The 15311-nt window shown below is 39.5% G+C and overlaps 1 protein-coding gene across 5 annotated transcripts in view; it reads left to right on the forward strand.

Moving 5' to 3' along the window:
- cpeb3 (cytoplasmic polyadenylation element binding protein 3) overlaps positions 1-15311 on the forward strand; it is a 106610-nt gene that overhangs the window by 58014 nt on the left and 33285 nt on the right. The window lies entirely within an intron of this gene.

Genomic DNA, 15311 nt, shown 5'->3' on the forward strand with positions numbered 1-15311 from the left:
AACCATTATGATAACGACAATTGTTTCCAGATGTAAATTTGTGTACTGTGTATTAGCTGTGTGGTTTAGTGTGCCTCTCATGTTCTCTTTAATATAAGCATACTATTTCTTGTTTTTACTATTTTCTTTTGCTTTTTATTTTTCTCCTTGCTGTGTCTCAGGCTGTCTCATTATCTTCTCTTCACTCACACACACACAAGCACACTCACATTCTATTTTTGTGTCCCCCCTTTTATCGAAATCCTGATGAAAACTGTTCTTTATTCATGAAAGGTGGCCGTTGTGCAGGTCATGTTCTTTACGGCATTTATCAGCATTAGTCTGGTGGAGGAGGAAAAGTGGCAGAAAGTGCGTATGTAAGATGTGGTTGACAGTTTTAATAATGTTTTTCTTTTTCCACAATATTCTGAATTCCAAATTGGTTTTGGTTGCTTGGAAACCACTTCTAAATAAGATTTATCTGTTGACCATTGCAATTTGCTCTTTATCATGCGTCCAGGTCTTGAAATATGTTGGGGAATTGGATGTAAATCATTTGTAATGGAGCAGAGTAATTATTTGCTGGTGCGCATTTCCAGTAGATGATTTGAACTCTTTGCAAAATATTCTTAGACATGGAAAGCATTGGACGAGGATTTACGTTTCGCAGCCTGAGATTGAATTACAATGTGGTATGTTATTCTGGTGATGAATGTGATGTGGAAAGCAATTTCCACCCCAGTTACCAGTTGCTAGTGCTGCTAATTTAAAATAGAAGGTATGAATAGACAGTAATAAACGATCTGGGTTATTTATAACTAGGTTCAGTTGCTGTTGGAGTCCATTAAAAGATTCAGTAGTCTGGTCTTGGTATTTTATTAGCATAGTTGTATGTATTCATTCAGAAAGCTCACTGATCAAGAGTAATATTTTTAAAAAGATGATGACCTGTAATAAGGAAAATGTTGCAAAAAACTTAAGCAATTCTGCTCAATAAAAACTGGTGCTGAAGGGCTTGAACATTATTGACTATGATGGAATTTTGTGGAGAAGTGATAGCAGTAGTTTAGATGCCCTTGCATCTCCCAAATCTGACTTTAAAATTAATAAATACCTATAGTGCATCCAGCTGGTGCCTTTAAGAATTTCATGGTCAAGCAACCTATTATCTACCACGCAAAAGCTCTTGGATATGTTATTAGAATTTGTGTTCAGTATGCATAAATATGTATGTAATAATTTTACATTAATACCACATTAGCACTGCAGTCAAGTTATGTCACTGCGTTGGGTTATTTGCGGTTGAGTATAACTATTCATAGGCTATCAATATGGCTGGAGGGTGCAGAATTGCTTGCGTGCTTACAACCATATTTGACACATCATGTTGAAAGAGCTTGAGCTTTGAAGCTTCTGTCAAGTCACATGCCAACATAATTTGCAATGCAGGCACGCAAGTTACCAACTGAATAACAAATTCTTCTCCAATACAGTAGAAAAATTTCAATAGAAATAGATGATTTTCAAAGTGTTATGCATAGGAGTATTTAAATAGTCATTTAATTAAGTTAGGAAGACCAAATTATTTTTAATTATTTCTGCAAATTTAATTTTTCACTTCTGATATTATCACACATACTTTGTCATTTCATTTTAGAATGGAACCAACCGACTTTACAGAGGGGATATTAAATATTATTTTTATAACACTAGCTATACTGCAGAGCATCAGGCTGGTTGGTGGTAAATGATATGTGGACTCTAGACCATTCAAGGCTAATCCTTACACAGATTTAGGGGAGCAAAACATTAGAAAGTCTTAGATGTTCTGTTAAAGAGCTGCCACAGATCTGACTTGCAAATAATTTCTTCCTTTAGTATTTTTGCATGAATGTTCAATTAGTATCGGTTGTAGTGCCCATACACTTTGAAAAGGTTTAGTTCTGCCAAACTCGACCCTTCCAGTTGCCTGAAAAACCAAGTTCGTTTTAAGTAGCTGCAAGTTAGCAGACAAGGAAAATAATTCCTTAAAGAAAGGGATGAAATCTGTATTTTCAGCCCGAAATGTCAACTGTTTATTTCTCTCCATAGATGATGGCTGACCTGCTGAGTTCCTCCAGCATTTTGTGTATGTTGCTCAATTCAATCTGTAACACTGATCAGAAATAAGATGATGAGCAGTTTAATAAGGGCAAGCACATTTATAGCATGTAACATGTCGCTCTGTGTTCCATTTAAGGCTATTAAGTAATCACAGGGATCATATGTCAATTAAGGAGTTGCTACTATTAACACTGGGTGAGTGCATTAAGCACGTCATTTCTGAGTCTGAAGCCATCCTGAGACCAGCCTTTGATATTAGACCGAGTGAAGTTTGTTCAAAGTGTTTTTTTAATATAATAAAAAGAAACATGGTATGAATGTATTATGAGATTTTAGAAGACCTATTTGTTCACAGTGTTAGATGGTATTGAATGTTTTGACATCTCAGTTATGTTTTAATCCAGAATATATAGAAAATGAGCTGAAGATAGGGAAATCTAGTCAATGAAGACACCTTCTGTTTTTAAATATTCTTCGTAAATAAAAACAGAAATTGTGAAGGTAATTGAAGGAGAATTTTAAAGGCACAGGAGGGGAGAGTGATTTTCCAGGCTTTGGCCAAATGCGACAGAATGGGGCTGACTAGATTGCTGCACAGAGAGCTGAAACAGTCTTAATGGGCTGATTGGTCCCCTCCTATGCTTAATGATTCTATTCTATATTCAGTGGCCACTTAGGTACCTCCTGTGTCTAATAAAATGGACACTGATTGTGTGTTCATGGTCTTCTGCTGTTGCAGCCCATTGTTCAGAGATGCTATTAGGCATGCCACTGTTATAACACATGGATTATTTGAGTTAGTGTTGCCTTCCTGTCCGCTTGAACCAATATGGCCATTCTCCTCTGATTTCTCTCATTAACAAGGTCACCTACTGGATTTTTTTTGTTTTTTTTGCACCATTCTCTGTGAACTCTAGCAACCATTGTGTATGAAAATCCCAGGAGATCAGCAGTCTCTGACATACTCAAACCACCCTGTCTGGCACCAACAGTCAAAGTTACTTGCTTCACATTTCTTCCCTGTTCGGATGCTTGATCTGAAGAACAACACAACCTCTTGACCATGTCTGCATGTATTGAGGTGCTGCCACATGATTGGCTGATTATTTGTTTGCATTGACAGACAGGTGAACCTAATAAAGTGGCCACTGAGTGTATATTCAAAACTCTCTGTATTGAGGAGTGAATTAAACCAGCAGGGCCAAACAGCATATAGCAAAGAGCCAAGAGTAATGCAGTGAGGCAACTTTGGAACAGGGGCGTGTGTCTGGGAATACAAAGAGATGCATTAGCAATGCAGAAGCTGGTATATACTCAGAGAATGGGACTGCTGGGAAGGAAGGACCAACACTTGCAAACAGTGTGGAGTGGCTGCTATCCATTGTGAGATGGAGCCTATTATTGAACGGCAATGTTATGCCTTGTAATTCAAACAGGATTGGAATTCAAAGCAGTAGTCAGAGTTGAGAGGAAGGAGAATAGTAAGACCAGGACTTTATTAATCATTCTTCTGCTCAGCCCTAATAATCAATAAAGCTGGATTTACAATTGTGAGCTGGGAAACAGATGTTAATAAATTATTGACACTAATTAGTGTCTTGTGTACTTTTATTGCTTATTAGTGAGCATCATTGCTTATTGGGGCACCATAGTAGCGTACCAGTTCGCACAATGCTATTGCACGCAGGGCGTTGGAATTTGGAGTTCAAGTTCAATTCCAGCTCCATCACTGAGCAGTTTGTACATTTTCACTGAGAATGTGTGGGTTTCCTCCGGGTGTTCCAGTTTCCTTTCCAACTGGTGCTTGCAAATTGCCCTGTAATTAGTCTAGGGTTAGAAATGGTTGGGTCGTTGGGCTGGAAGAACCTGTCCTGTGTTGTACCTCTAAATAAAAAAAATAAATTATTAAACTTGCTCATGTAAAGTATTAACAGCAGCTTCTCATTCTGTGCTGGAAGTTGAACGGAACTTGACTGAGTAGTTTTGGGTTCAGACGACATACCAAATGGTTGTGATTCTAAGAGCTCTGGAAGTTAATGGGCAGATTGGAAGTTTAATTAGATACAAACTAGAGAAAGTAATATCTAATGTTTTAACTCTCATTTGCATCAGTAGCAAATGTGCCTGTTTAACAGTTAGTTAATGGAGCATATTCTTTGCAGCTTAGATGAATACACTTAAAACAGAGGTTGATAGGTTCATGATTAGTAAGGATGTCGAAGATTACGAGGAGAAGGCAGGTGAATGAAGTTGAGAGGGAAACTATAGAATGCAGAGAATACTTGATGGGCCAAATGGCTTAATCTTCTCCCATGTCTTATGATCTGCTGATGAGATGGTGAGATCTGTGTTTTTTGATCAAAACCATTATTGAAAAACTACTTTAATGCTGAGGCATAAGTACGCCTAGTTTTATTAAGCCTTGTTTGGACACAGCCAAGTGAAGGTCTTATTTGCAATGTATGTACTTTGGCCAAATGTTTTCCCAGATTATCTGGGTTGAAGGTAAGAATTTGAAAAATTTAAACAAAACATCTTTAAGGATCAGGACTGACTGGAGAAGGGTCTTGGCCCAAAACGTCGACTGTTTATTTTCGTAGATGCTGCCTGACCTACTAAGCTACCCCAGCATTTTGTGTGCATGGTGTTTTAGGATCATATTCTGCATTCATTTATTGGTTGCCCACAGTATGCCTGTCTTGTTTGCTGATATTTCAAACAAACTATTATAAATTTGCTATCCTCATTCGTACTCCTAGAGGTCCAGAATGAGCCCAGAATTCCTGGGAAAGGCCAGGGTCTCAGTCAGCTGGAGTATGTGCCCTCTTTATCTGTTCAAAGAATCTTGTTGGAGTGGCCATTTGTTGAATGGAGGCTGATTCAACACTTCCCTGATGATCTGACCCACTGCAGGGAAGGAGGACGTAAATAGGGATGACAGCTGGAAAAAATAGGGGCAGAATTAGAAATAATACTTCAGGGTGGGAAAAAAAGGAGCATTCCAGCATTGATAGAAGGGCAGTCAGCAGAGAGAGATAGAGAGAAGTCTTTGTTTAAACCAAGGGAGGAGATTGCTAGAATAAACCAGAAGAAGAAAATTTGGAAAAAGAAAAATTGGGTTGGTTTCAATATCCTTGAAGACCAGAAATTAGGCAGCTTCTGAACTAAACAGAATGGAATGATTTATGGCATCTCTTGGAGAAGCTGTTGAAAATCCCAGGAGCAATTTATTCTCCAATGTAAATGAAAAAAATAAGCCAACAATGATATTTAAAAATTAACCAATGTCTCAAAGTAAAGTACTAAAAGTGGAATTAATTTATAACATGAAATTTAATGTTTAATCTTTGAACTAATACCTGTAATTCTTTTTACATAAGAACATAAGAAATAGGAGCAGGAGTAGGCCATCCGGCCCATCGAGCCTGCCCCGCCATCCAATAAGATCATGGCTGATCTGTCCATAAACTCAGCTCCATCTACCTGCCTTTTCCCCATAACCCCTAATTCCCTTACTCTGAAACTTGAGAATTGTACAACTAATTTTATGTGTGTTTTAACATCTACTTCCAATTGGTTTATTACTTGCTTTTATTCACTAATATGATTGAACAGGGTGATACCATAACTTGGCTACAAATATCCCATTTTGCATATTGACAATTTTGTTAAGAGGCTAGAAATCAAAATCAAGTTTATTTTCCAATGTATGTATAGTGCAAATAAAAGCTCATTTTGCAGCAACATCGCAGGCACATAATTATCAGATAAACAGTGTTTACCAGAAAAATATAATTGAATTGAATTGACTTTATTTTTCATACCCTTCACATACAGGAGAAGTAAAATCTTTACTTTAAATTAGCAACATAAGTTAAACAAAATGAAACAAGAAAATACACAAGTAGAACAAATAAAGTCCATTGTAGTGCAAAGTGGTCAAAGTTCTGAGGAGAGTTTGAGCACCCAGAGGGCAGTGGAAACTCAGTGACGAGCTTACAAAGCTTACAACACAAGCATCATTTTCCTTGGTTTCATTTATTATAGTGCAGCATGTTGTATTCTGTCTCCAAAGTAAAATTCAATCTTTAAAAAAGCAATTAAATTTCCAGAATGCAATCCACTGACTCTCATTAAATGCTACTTACTGATGTGGCTTTCCAACTAAATTCGTTTAACTTAGTCGAAGTCTCTGCAAGCAGAGTGTCAGACGCAAGAAGGTGAAATGAGGGTTCAGATTTGTCTGCTTAATGTGAAAGTGATGTTCATGTGTGTGAACTTGCCAAAGGGGACAACAGAAATCGATTGTATCAGTCAGTCTGAGAAAGCCCATCGAGGAAGAATGATTGGAATGGGGCCATGGGAGGGAAGAAGATTGTGGGACACCATATCAAGAGGGTGGGCAGACAGAAAATTCACTTCCCTGGTCATTTGTTCCTGAGTTGTCCATTTTTATTTGCGAATCACATGCTCCTTTTTTCACAGTAGAACCAAAAAAGAAAATGAAAAACTAAAAGTTGAAAAATCTGAAATGGCAGTTCAAAAGTATTCATCTCCCTTTACTCAGTACATAGCTGAACCACCTCTCAGTGATTATGGCCAGTAGTCTTTTTGGATCAGTCTCTTTTAGTTTTACCCAACATGATGGAGCAAGATTTGCCCATTTCTGCTTGCAAAATTGCCAGCCTAGTTGGGGAGTGGAGGTGGATGGCAATCTTGAGATCTTGCTAGAGTTGCTCGATCGGGTTAAGGTCAGGGCTTTGACTGGGCCACTCGAGGACATCAATTTTCCTCATTTGAAACCACTCCAAGGTTACTCTGGCAATGTGCTTTGGTTCGTGGTCCTGCTGAAAGATGAATTTTCTCCTCAGTTTAAGCTTTCTGGAAGAAGTTATCAGGTTCTGTTTGTATTTAGCAGCATTCATCTTCCCAACAAACCTGATCAAATTTCCAGTCCCTGCTGTTGCAAAGGATCCCCATAGTATGATGCTACCTCCACCATACTTTACAGTCGGGATGATGTTACCTGTCTGATGTGTGGTATTAGATTTACGTCACATGAACCACTTAGTGTTGAGGCCTAAGAGTTCCACTTTAGTCTGATATGACCACAAAGCCTTCTTCCACATCTTTACAGTATATTCTAAGTGATGCTTTGCAAAGAGTTTATGAGCAAGGGTATGCTTTTATTTTTCAGCCATGTCTCCTTCATTGCCATTCTTCCATATATACCCTTTTTGTGCAAGACCTTGGAGATTGTGGAGCCCTGAACTTCATCTCCAGTTGCAGCTCGCTCAGAAAGACCGTTAGCATTATAGTAGCCTCTCTTACAAGTGCCGTTCTTTTCCGGTGACTAAGTTTAGAGGGCGGCCTGACCTAGGCAGTGTGACTGTGGTTTGATATTTTTTCCATGTTTTCACGATGGACTGCACTGAGCTCTGAGGTATGTTCAGTGCCTTTGAGATGGTCTTGTACTCTTCCCCGGATTTGTGCTTCACTACTATCATTTCCCTGACTTGCCTTGAATGTCCTTTTGTCTCCATTTTGGTTTGGTCTGTTGAAAATCCACCATACTGTTGGACCTTCCAGAGAGAGGTTGCATTTATTCAAGTGATCAATTCAATTCAATTTTCTACAACAAATTGGGTGAGTTGGTGAGGTAATATACAGTATTGCATCTGCGGAAAGTTAGCACAATGATTACAAAGGGAATGAATATTTCATCTCTCAACTTTGGTTTACAATTTTTAGTAAATTGTGACAGGTTATGGAATTTCTCTTTTGATTTGACATGTTTTGCAGATTAGCTCAAAATCCTACTTTAATATATTTTAAACTCAGAAAATGAGATAGCGATGCATGAAAGCATTTGTGGGGGCTGAATACTTCTTCAAGGCACCGTATATAGTATTTGAACTGTGCGTAGTCGCACTGTCATGAATGTTGAGAGCATAGGGTAGTGGGCTAAGCATGAGTCTTTGAGTCATGAGTCTTGTATGTCTGTGTTGATCGTGAGGAGGAGATGCTAATCCACACAGAACGTGTTCTCTAATAAGAAAGTTGAAAATCCAGTTGTGGAGGGTGTTGCGGAGGTCCAGGCTCAGATTGGTTAGTAGTACTGAGGGAATGATAGTGTTGAATGCTGAGGTGTAATTGATAAATGTATGCCTTGTAGTTGTTCAGGTGGTGCAGAGTTAGAGTGGAGTTGCTGTAGTTTGTAGATGAACCTATGAGGCAATTTGACTGCTGTGACCTAATTCAAGCTTAAATGAATACCCCCTTTTCTTGAAGAGTTGCCTTTGTTTTTATTTTCCCTCTTAAACATTATAAAGGTTAAATGTACAGCCATATCACCATAAAGTCTGAGAGTGGCTCCCCGAGTGCAAACTCAGGGTCCAGTCTGCAACATCCTTGTTTGAAAAAGAAATGGAGAGCCCTCATTAGGCCAAGCAGCATTCATAAATGGAAACAAAAAAGCTGACAGAGATTTGTCGGAAGAGTCCATTTCTGAAATGTTAATGTGTTTCTTTCTCCATAATGCTACTTGACCCCCTCTGTATCTCCAACACGTTGAGTGTTTTTTTTTGAAGCTCAGCATCTATAGTTTTCTCTTCTGCTTTGATCTTCCTACTTCATGCTTCAATCACCCAGTAGATTAATGTGGCCAGCTGCCCGAAAGACTCTAGACTTTGCATTTCTAAAAAAATGGAGATTAGTAAGGCCTAGAGTAGAAACAAATGCTGTTTTTATATTTTATATTCCTGTGTGTCATTCACTGTGGAAGTGAGATTTTTCATAAAGAAAAGCAGTAAGTATCATCTTCATAGGAAGTTGCTTAACTCTTGCTGTCTACACTAACAAGTTTCCAATATTTCATTGACATAAGAAGTTGTTTATTTCCTTTCAGCATTGATTGAACATTACTCTTCTGTTCATAAGTGGAAAGAGTGTAGATTGCTGTATTTCCCCACCCTTATATTGATGGAATACTATACAGAACTGATGCTATTGAGGATGATTGAACTGATCACCAGCTTTTTGGAAACGGGAAATTCATCTGTTTCTCACTAAAATTTTGTTTAGTAAGTTCACTTTTGAATTAGCATTAGTAAAAGCTCTAGTGACACCCCCATTGAATATAATTCACTAAAGACTTATTTCTTTTGTTAACCTAAAAAATCTTTTACTGATGTCCTCTGAGTATTTTCTAGGCTATCAGTCATTGGCCGATCATCAGCTCTGGATGAAGCATGAGATCCACAATCTGCTAAGGGCAGATCAGTGGCATTCAGGTCCAGCGACCAAGTAAAATACGAGCAGTCTGAGTATGATCTTTGGATTGCGTAGTGGCAATTCTGGACCAAGCTTAAATTACTGAAGGATGCTTGACAGCTGTGGCCGGGTTTGAATGCTATCATTACCTACGAAGTGAAACCAAGCAACATATTTGACAACAAGGTTTCACTCCCAGATGGGCTCGATGCCTTTTATGCTCTCTTTGACCATCAAAATATGGAGGCAGCTTCACAAATTCTCACAGCCCTGATGACCCTGTGATTTCAGTCACTGAGGATGATGTGAGAGCATCCATCAGGACGGTGAAGCCATGCAAAGGATCCACCCCAGATGAGGCACCTGGCTGAGTACTAAAGCCCTGTGCTAATCAACTGGCTGGAGGGTTCACTGAGATCTTTAACCTCTCGCTTAGGCAGTCTGAAGTACCCACCTGCTTCAAGCAGGCTTCAATTATTCCAGTGCCTAAGAAGGATGTGGTAACCTGCCTCAATGACTGTTGTCCAGTAGATTTTACATCCTTTGTGATGAAGTGCTTTGAAAGGTTGGTGACGAAACACATCAACTCCTGCCTGCAAGTCAACATGGATGCAGTCCAATGTTCTTACCAATACAACAGGTCAACAGCAGATGCCAATTCATTGGTTCCTCAGTCAACTCTGGAACATCTGGACAGCAATGGTGCAAAGACCAAGATGCTCTTCATTGACTACAGCTCAGCATCCCCTCAAGACTCATCAATAAGCTTCAAGACCTAGGTCTCAATACCTCTTTGCGCAACTGGATCCTTGATTTCCTCACTTTCAGATCCCGGTCAGTTTGAATTGGCAATAACATCTGCTCCACAATCTCCATCAGCACAGGTGCACCACAAGGCTGTGTGCTTAACCCCCTGCTTACATCTGTAAGGCTAAGCACAGTTTCAATGCCATACTTTTTAGCTTGCTGATGACATCACTGTCATTAGCGGAATCAAAAGTGGTGGGGAATCAGCATATAGGAGGGAGACAAAATTTGGCTGAGTAGTGCCACAACAACCTCTTACTCAACGTAGCAAGACCGAGGAGCTGATTATCAGCCAGTCCTCATTGGGGGATCAGAGGTGGAGAGGGTCAGCAACTTGAAATTCCTTGGTGTTATTTCAGAGGACCTGTCCTGGGTCCTGCATGTAAGTGCCACTATGAAGAAGGCAAGGCAGCTCCTCCACTTCCTTAGGAGTTTGCGAAGATTTGGCAGGTCACATAAAACTTTGACAAACTTCTATAGGATGTGTGGTGGAGAGTATATTGAATGGTTGCATAATGGCCTGGTGTGGAAACACAAATGCCCTTGAATGGAAAAGCCTACAAAAAGTATGTTCTGGTCCATCATGAGTAAAGCCCTCCCCACCACTGAGCACATCTACAGAGAGTGCTGTCACAGGAAATTAGCATCCTCATCAAAGACCCCACCACCCAGGACATGCTCTCTTCTCGCTGCTGCCAACAGCATAAAGGTACAGGAGCTTCAGGACCCACATCATCAGGTTCAGGGACAGCTATTGTCCCTCAAGCATCAGGCCCTTGAACCCGAGAGGTTAGCTTTACTCACCCCATCACTGAACTGTTCCTGCAACCCAAGGATTCACTTTCAAGGACTCTGCGTTTCCTGATCTCAATATATATCTTGCTTAGCTATTAATTAATTATTATTATTATTTCTTTATTTTCTCTTTATGTATTTCCAGAGTTTTTTGCATATTGGTTGTTTGTCCATCCTGTTGAGTGGAGTTTTTCATTGATTTTGTTGTGGTTTTTTTGTATTTATTGCGAATGCTTTAAAGAAAATAAATCTCAAGGTTTTGGTCTGTCTGTCAAGTTGACAGATGCCATCACTCCACCATACATTTGCCTTGAGATGTGGTGATGAACTTCTGTCTTCCACATACATTGATTTGGAACCACATTTTTAGCTTATGAACAAGACCAGGGAAAAGATTAGCATTATTCACCTCATGACGGTGATAACTTCCCTGAATAATTATCTTTTTGCCTGAGAAATTATTTGATAAGAGATTATTTGCTATGCCTCTTGCGTTTTTTTTCTACTATTAAGCTGTCTCTTTATTCATCACGTACTGTGGTAAATTAATTTTTATCCAGCACTGAGCATGTTTAAAACAGATGAAGCCTGCATATTTACTGTGTTTTGGATATTTCAGGGTAGGAGGAACCAAAGGTGGGGTTATATTTATTTAGAACATTTTATTTTGAACGAAGTAATTCCACATCAGTGTTCCTTGTTGAACCAAATTATGAAAGGACACCCATTTCCCTGTAAAATGCATTTCTGTTCCAATTAGTTATCTGAATGACGTGAAGGCAAGGCAATGTATCAAGGAGAAGATAAATCCTAATTGTTCGTTAGACATTGGAGAAGAAGTACTCTGGAGGCATGGTTGTAGCTCACAAAGTCATTTCTTTACTCCCTGTAAGTGAAGGTGGAGGTTGGCAGCCTCCATAGCAATTCCAATCTTAACCCAAGCAGTTCACAGGTTGGAAACATGGCCACAAACTGAGTTCCCACATGGCAGAAGATGCTGGTACTTATCAGCAAGTCCATCCTGCTGGTGTTCCAAACACTCCTTCATATGTATTGTATGCACTGTATATAAGTTGGGTGTCTTAAAGCTGGAGTGGATCTGTAATTTGTTCTGGGCTGAATCCAGGAGCATTCTGTAAATTACTGAGCCATAGAGCTCTTTATACTTATCTGAGCCTTCTGTCTCCTGTCAGCCATATCTCGTGCATATGAATGAAAAAGAATTCTTGAGCTTGGTACTTTTTTCCATAGATGCTGCCTGGCTTGTTGAGTTCCTCCAGCACATTTTGCACGTTTTGCTTGGATTTCCAGCATCTGCAGATTTTTTCTTGTTTTTGTTTAATTCACTGTTTGCTTTTAAACTGCTAATGTTAAATAATTAGTGTTATTTGTCATAATTGTGCAAAATTTTCAAATGTTGGGAATACATCTTTTCATCAACGCCATTTGGAAATGATGAAAAGGCTGTCAGAGATATCTGCAGATGACATCCTGTAATCTTTTCCCTCTTGAGTTTGACAAGAATTTGTCTACCTCTTCTTTAAAAATATGCAAAGGCTCTCCTTCTCACCAAGCTGTCTAGTGGTGTAGTAGCATCTGCACTGGGCTTCGTGGTGGGTGGTCCTGGCTTCAAACCCGGCCTGCTCCTTGCATGCTTTCCATTGTGCTGGGCTGAGCGTCGAGCTAGCAACTTGGCCTCCAATGCTAAAGAAACAGCAAGGTTGCCATCCGATGCACCACAAAGAAGGGAATTTCAATATTTCATGACGCTCCGAAAGAAAGAAAGGAAAATTGCGTCACTGATCATAAATAAGCGACAGGTTTTATTAAAAACTGTGATCCCCAGACTCTACCACTTGCCAAACACCAGGGGCAATTTACAGTGGATCATTGTGGTCACAGGGAGGCCATGTAAAGTCTACAGCATGCAGGGTCAGAGGTCAGGATCAAGACCAGGTTGCTGGAGCTTTAAGGCATCGGCTTTACTGGCTATATAGCCTCTTTTATTTACAAATGGACATATTTTGTATCTACTCTTTTATATGTTTAATAAGAAGCTTCTATTCTATTTATCCATTTCATATGTAAGTGAAAAGAGATGTAATCTCCTTGTTCTTTCCTGAGATATGTACATTGCAGACTTGCAGCAGCTAGAACTGTGTAAGGTGCCACATGTCTGACCTTACCAAGGTTTATTGCAATTTTAGCATGGTTACTCTACATGTAAATTTAGTCACATTAGAAATAAACCTAATTGTCTTGCGAGTCAGTGACGTAACTTCTACTGATCATGTTCTGTGTTCCTTTGTCCCTCTGTCCCAACTAAAAATAGCATCTTGCTAGCAATAAATGACTTCCCTGTTCTTTATCCAAAAGCGCTACCTCACGCTCAGCTTCACTTACTAATTCTGCAAGTTTGTTAGTGGTCTCCTGCAATTTGTATTGACATCTTCCCCAGTGTCATATGTAAATCATTAATGTAAATTGTGAACAGCAACGGTCCTGCACTAACCCTCGAGGAAAACTTCTACCCACCTTTCTCCATCCTACCCTCTTTCCCTGTTAATCCATTTTGTTTCTAGTCCCCTGCCTTCTCTGACCTAATTTCATCAAGGAAGTTTTTAATAACCTTGTCTAACTCCTCCCATGACAGATCTGGGACCAACTCTATCCACAGTTTTCTGGGATTACATTTCTTTCAAATAAACAATTACCCATGGTGCAGTATTACCTCTGCTGTCTCTTCACTTGATTCCTCTGAAATGTGCGGCTCTCTTATCCACAAGTTTCATTAATCTATTTAATATATCTCTCTTTTTCTGTTGAAAGGCCCCTACTTCATTATTAATCTCTTCATCTAATTTCATGCCTATCCTGTTCTAAATCCCAGCTAAATATTTTGATTTAAAGCATTTGTCACCCTCCCATTTACTCTTTCAACTGAACCTGTGCTTCATCCCATTTCAAGTGGAGGTTGTGCCTTTGATATTGTTCTTCCCTGCCCCAGAACTGGTGCTACAGTTTCTGAAAAGAAGTCCCTTTCCTGGACTGGTGCTTTAGCCATGCTGGTATTATCCAGGTTTGTCAGTATTCCAGAGGTTGGTACTTCCGGTTCTACTTTTTAGTAAGGATTTCCTTTGGCACAGGGGTTTCCAACCTGGGGTCCATGGACCCCTTACTTAATGATATCGAGTCTAGCAGATGGTTTGTTGCTTCAGATTCCAGCATCTGCGGTTTCTCTTCTCCAGTTTAACTCCTAACTCCTTGAACTCTTTGTAGCAGGACTTCCTCTCTTTCCCTGCCTGTGATTATACAGTTCAAACGCCTCAAGACAGTTTTGCATATGCACAATGTAAATCAAAGTTCAGTTATATCAGATCAAACCTAAGTGTCGTTTTGCTAGCTCTATTACAGAAAAGATATGAAATGATTTATAATCTACTGTCATGTCACCATCCGAGATATCTGTAGATGATATCTGTATGATCTACAGTCACGTCAATAAGCAACATTCTTCAAAATCATTGGACTCCAGGCTACAGGCCATCAAGGTAGGGAATGCAGTTTCCCTTTAAGAAATTGTGGCCACCAGGTTGGATTTATTGCAGTATCAGGGAGCCCTGGTGAGACTGATGTCAATGAGTCCCAAGAGGAAAAAGCTTTCCTTCATCTGATAGTCACAAGACAGGAGAATGGGGTCATCTGATAGTCACAAGACAGGAGAATGGGGTGAATACCACCCTTGCCTGAATGGACGCAACTCTGATGACACTTACAAATTAGTGGATGACATCACATGACTGGCACCACCCACCACCCTAAACACTCATTCTCTCCATCACCAGAGCACACTGGCTATAACATGAATCATCTATTGAATGTCTTAATCTTGGAACTTGCTACTTTTACCAGCAGGAAAATGGTGGTCCAAGAGGTGGCTGTCTGCCAGCACCTTGTCAGCAGTGGAGTGTGAGTTTGTCATACACTGGCTTTTTCAGCAATACACAGATCTTGAAAAGTAATAAAATAAACAAAGCTGTTCTCAGTAATACTTCACAATGAGCACAAAAATGTTAAAGATAATTGCAAGGGAATGCATCATAACAATGTGTGAAGGTGATGCTCTGCAGTTTAATGACAAATTAGGTAAAAAGTGATCTCAAGATGTGCAAATTGTTGAAAGTGTTGAACATTTTGCAAGGTACCAAATGAACCCAAGGTACTAGGAAATTTTAGGTTAATGTCCTCAAATTTTAGTGTGTAATGTTTATACCTTTTTTGTATTTACTTCTCTCAAACCTGGTGCTGGATATAATGTTAGGCAGCTGCAGTGCTTTTCTTTAGAATAATCATTT

This window comes from Hemitrygon akajei, chromosome 23 (assembly GCF_048418815.1).
Source record: "Hemitrygon akajei chromosome 23, sHemAka1.3, whole genome shotgun sequence".
Lineage (NCBI taxonomy): Eukaryota > Metazoa > Chordata > Chondrichthyes > Myliobatiformes > Dasyatidae > Hemitrygon > Hemitrygon akajei.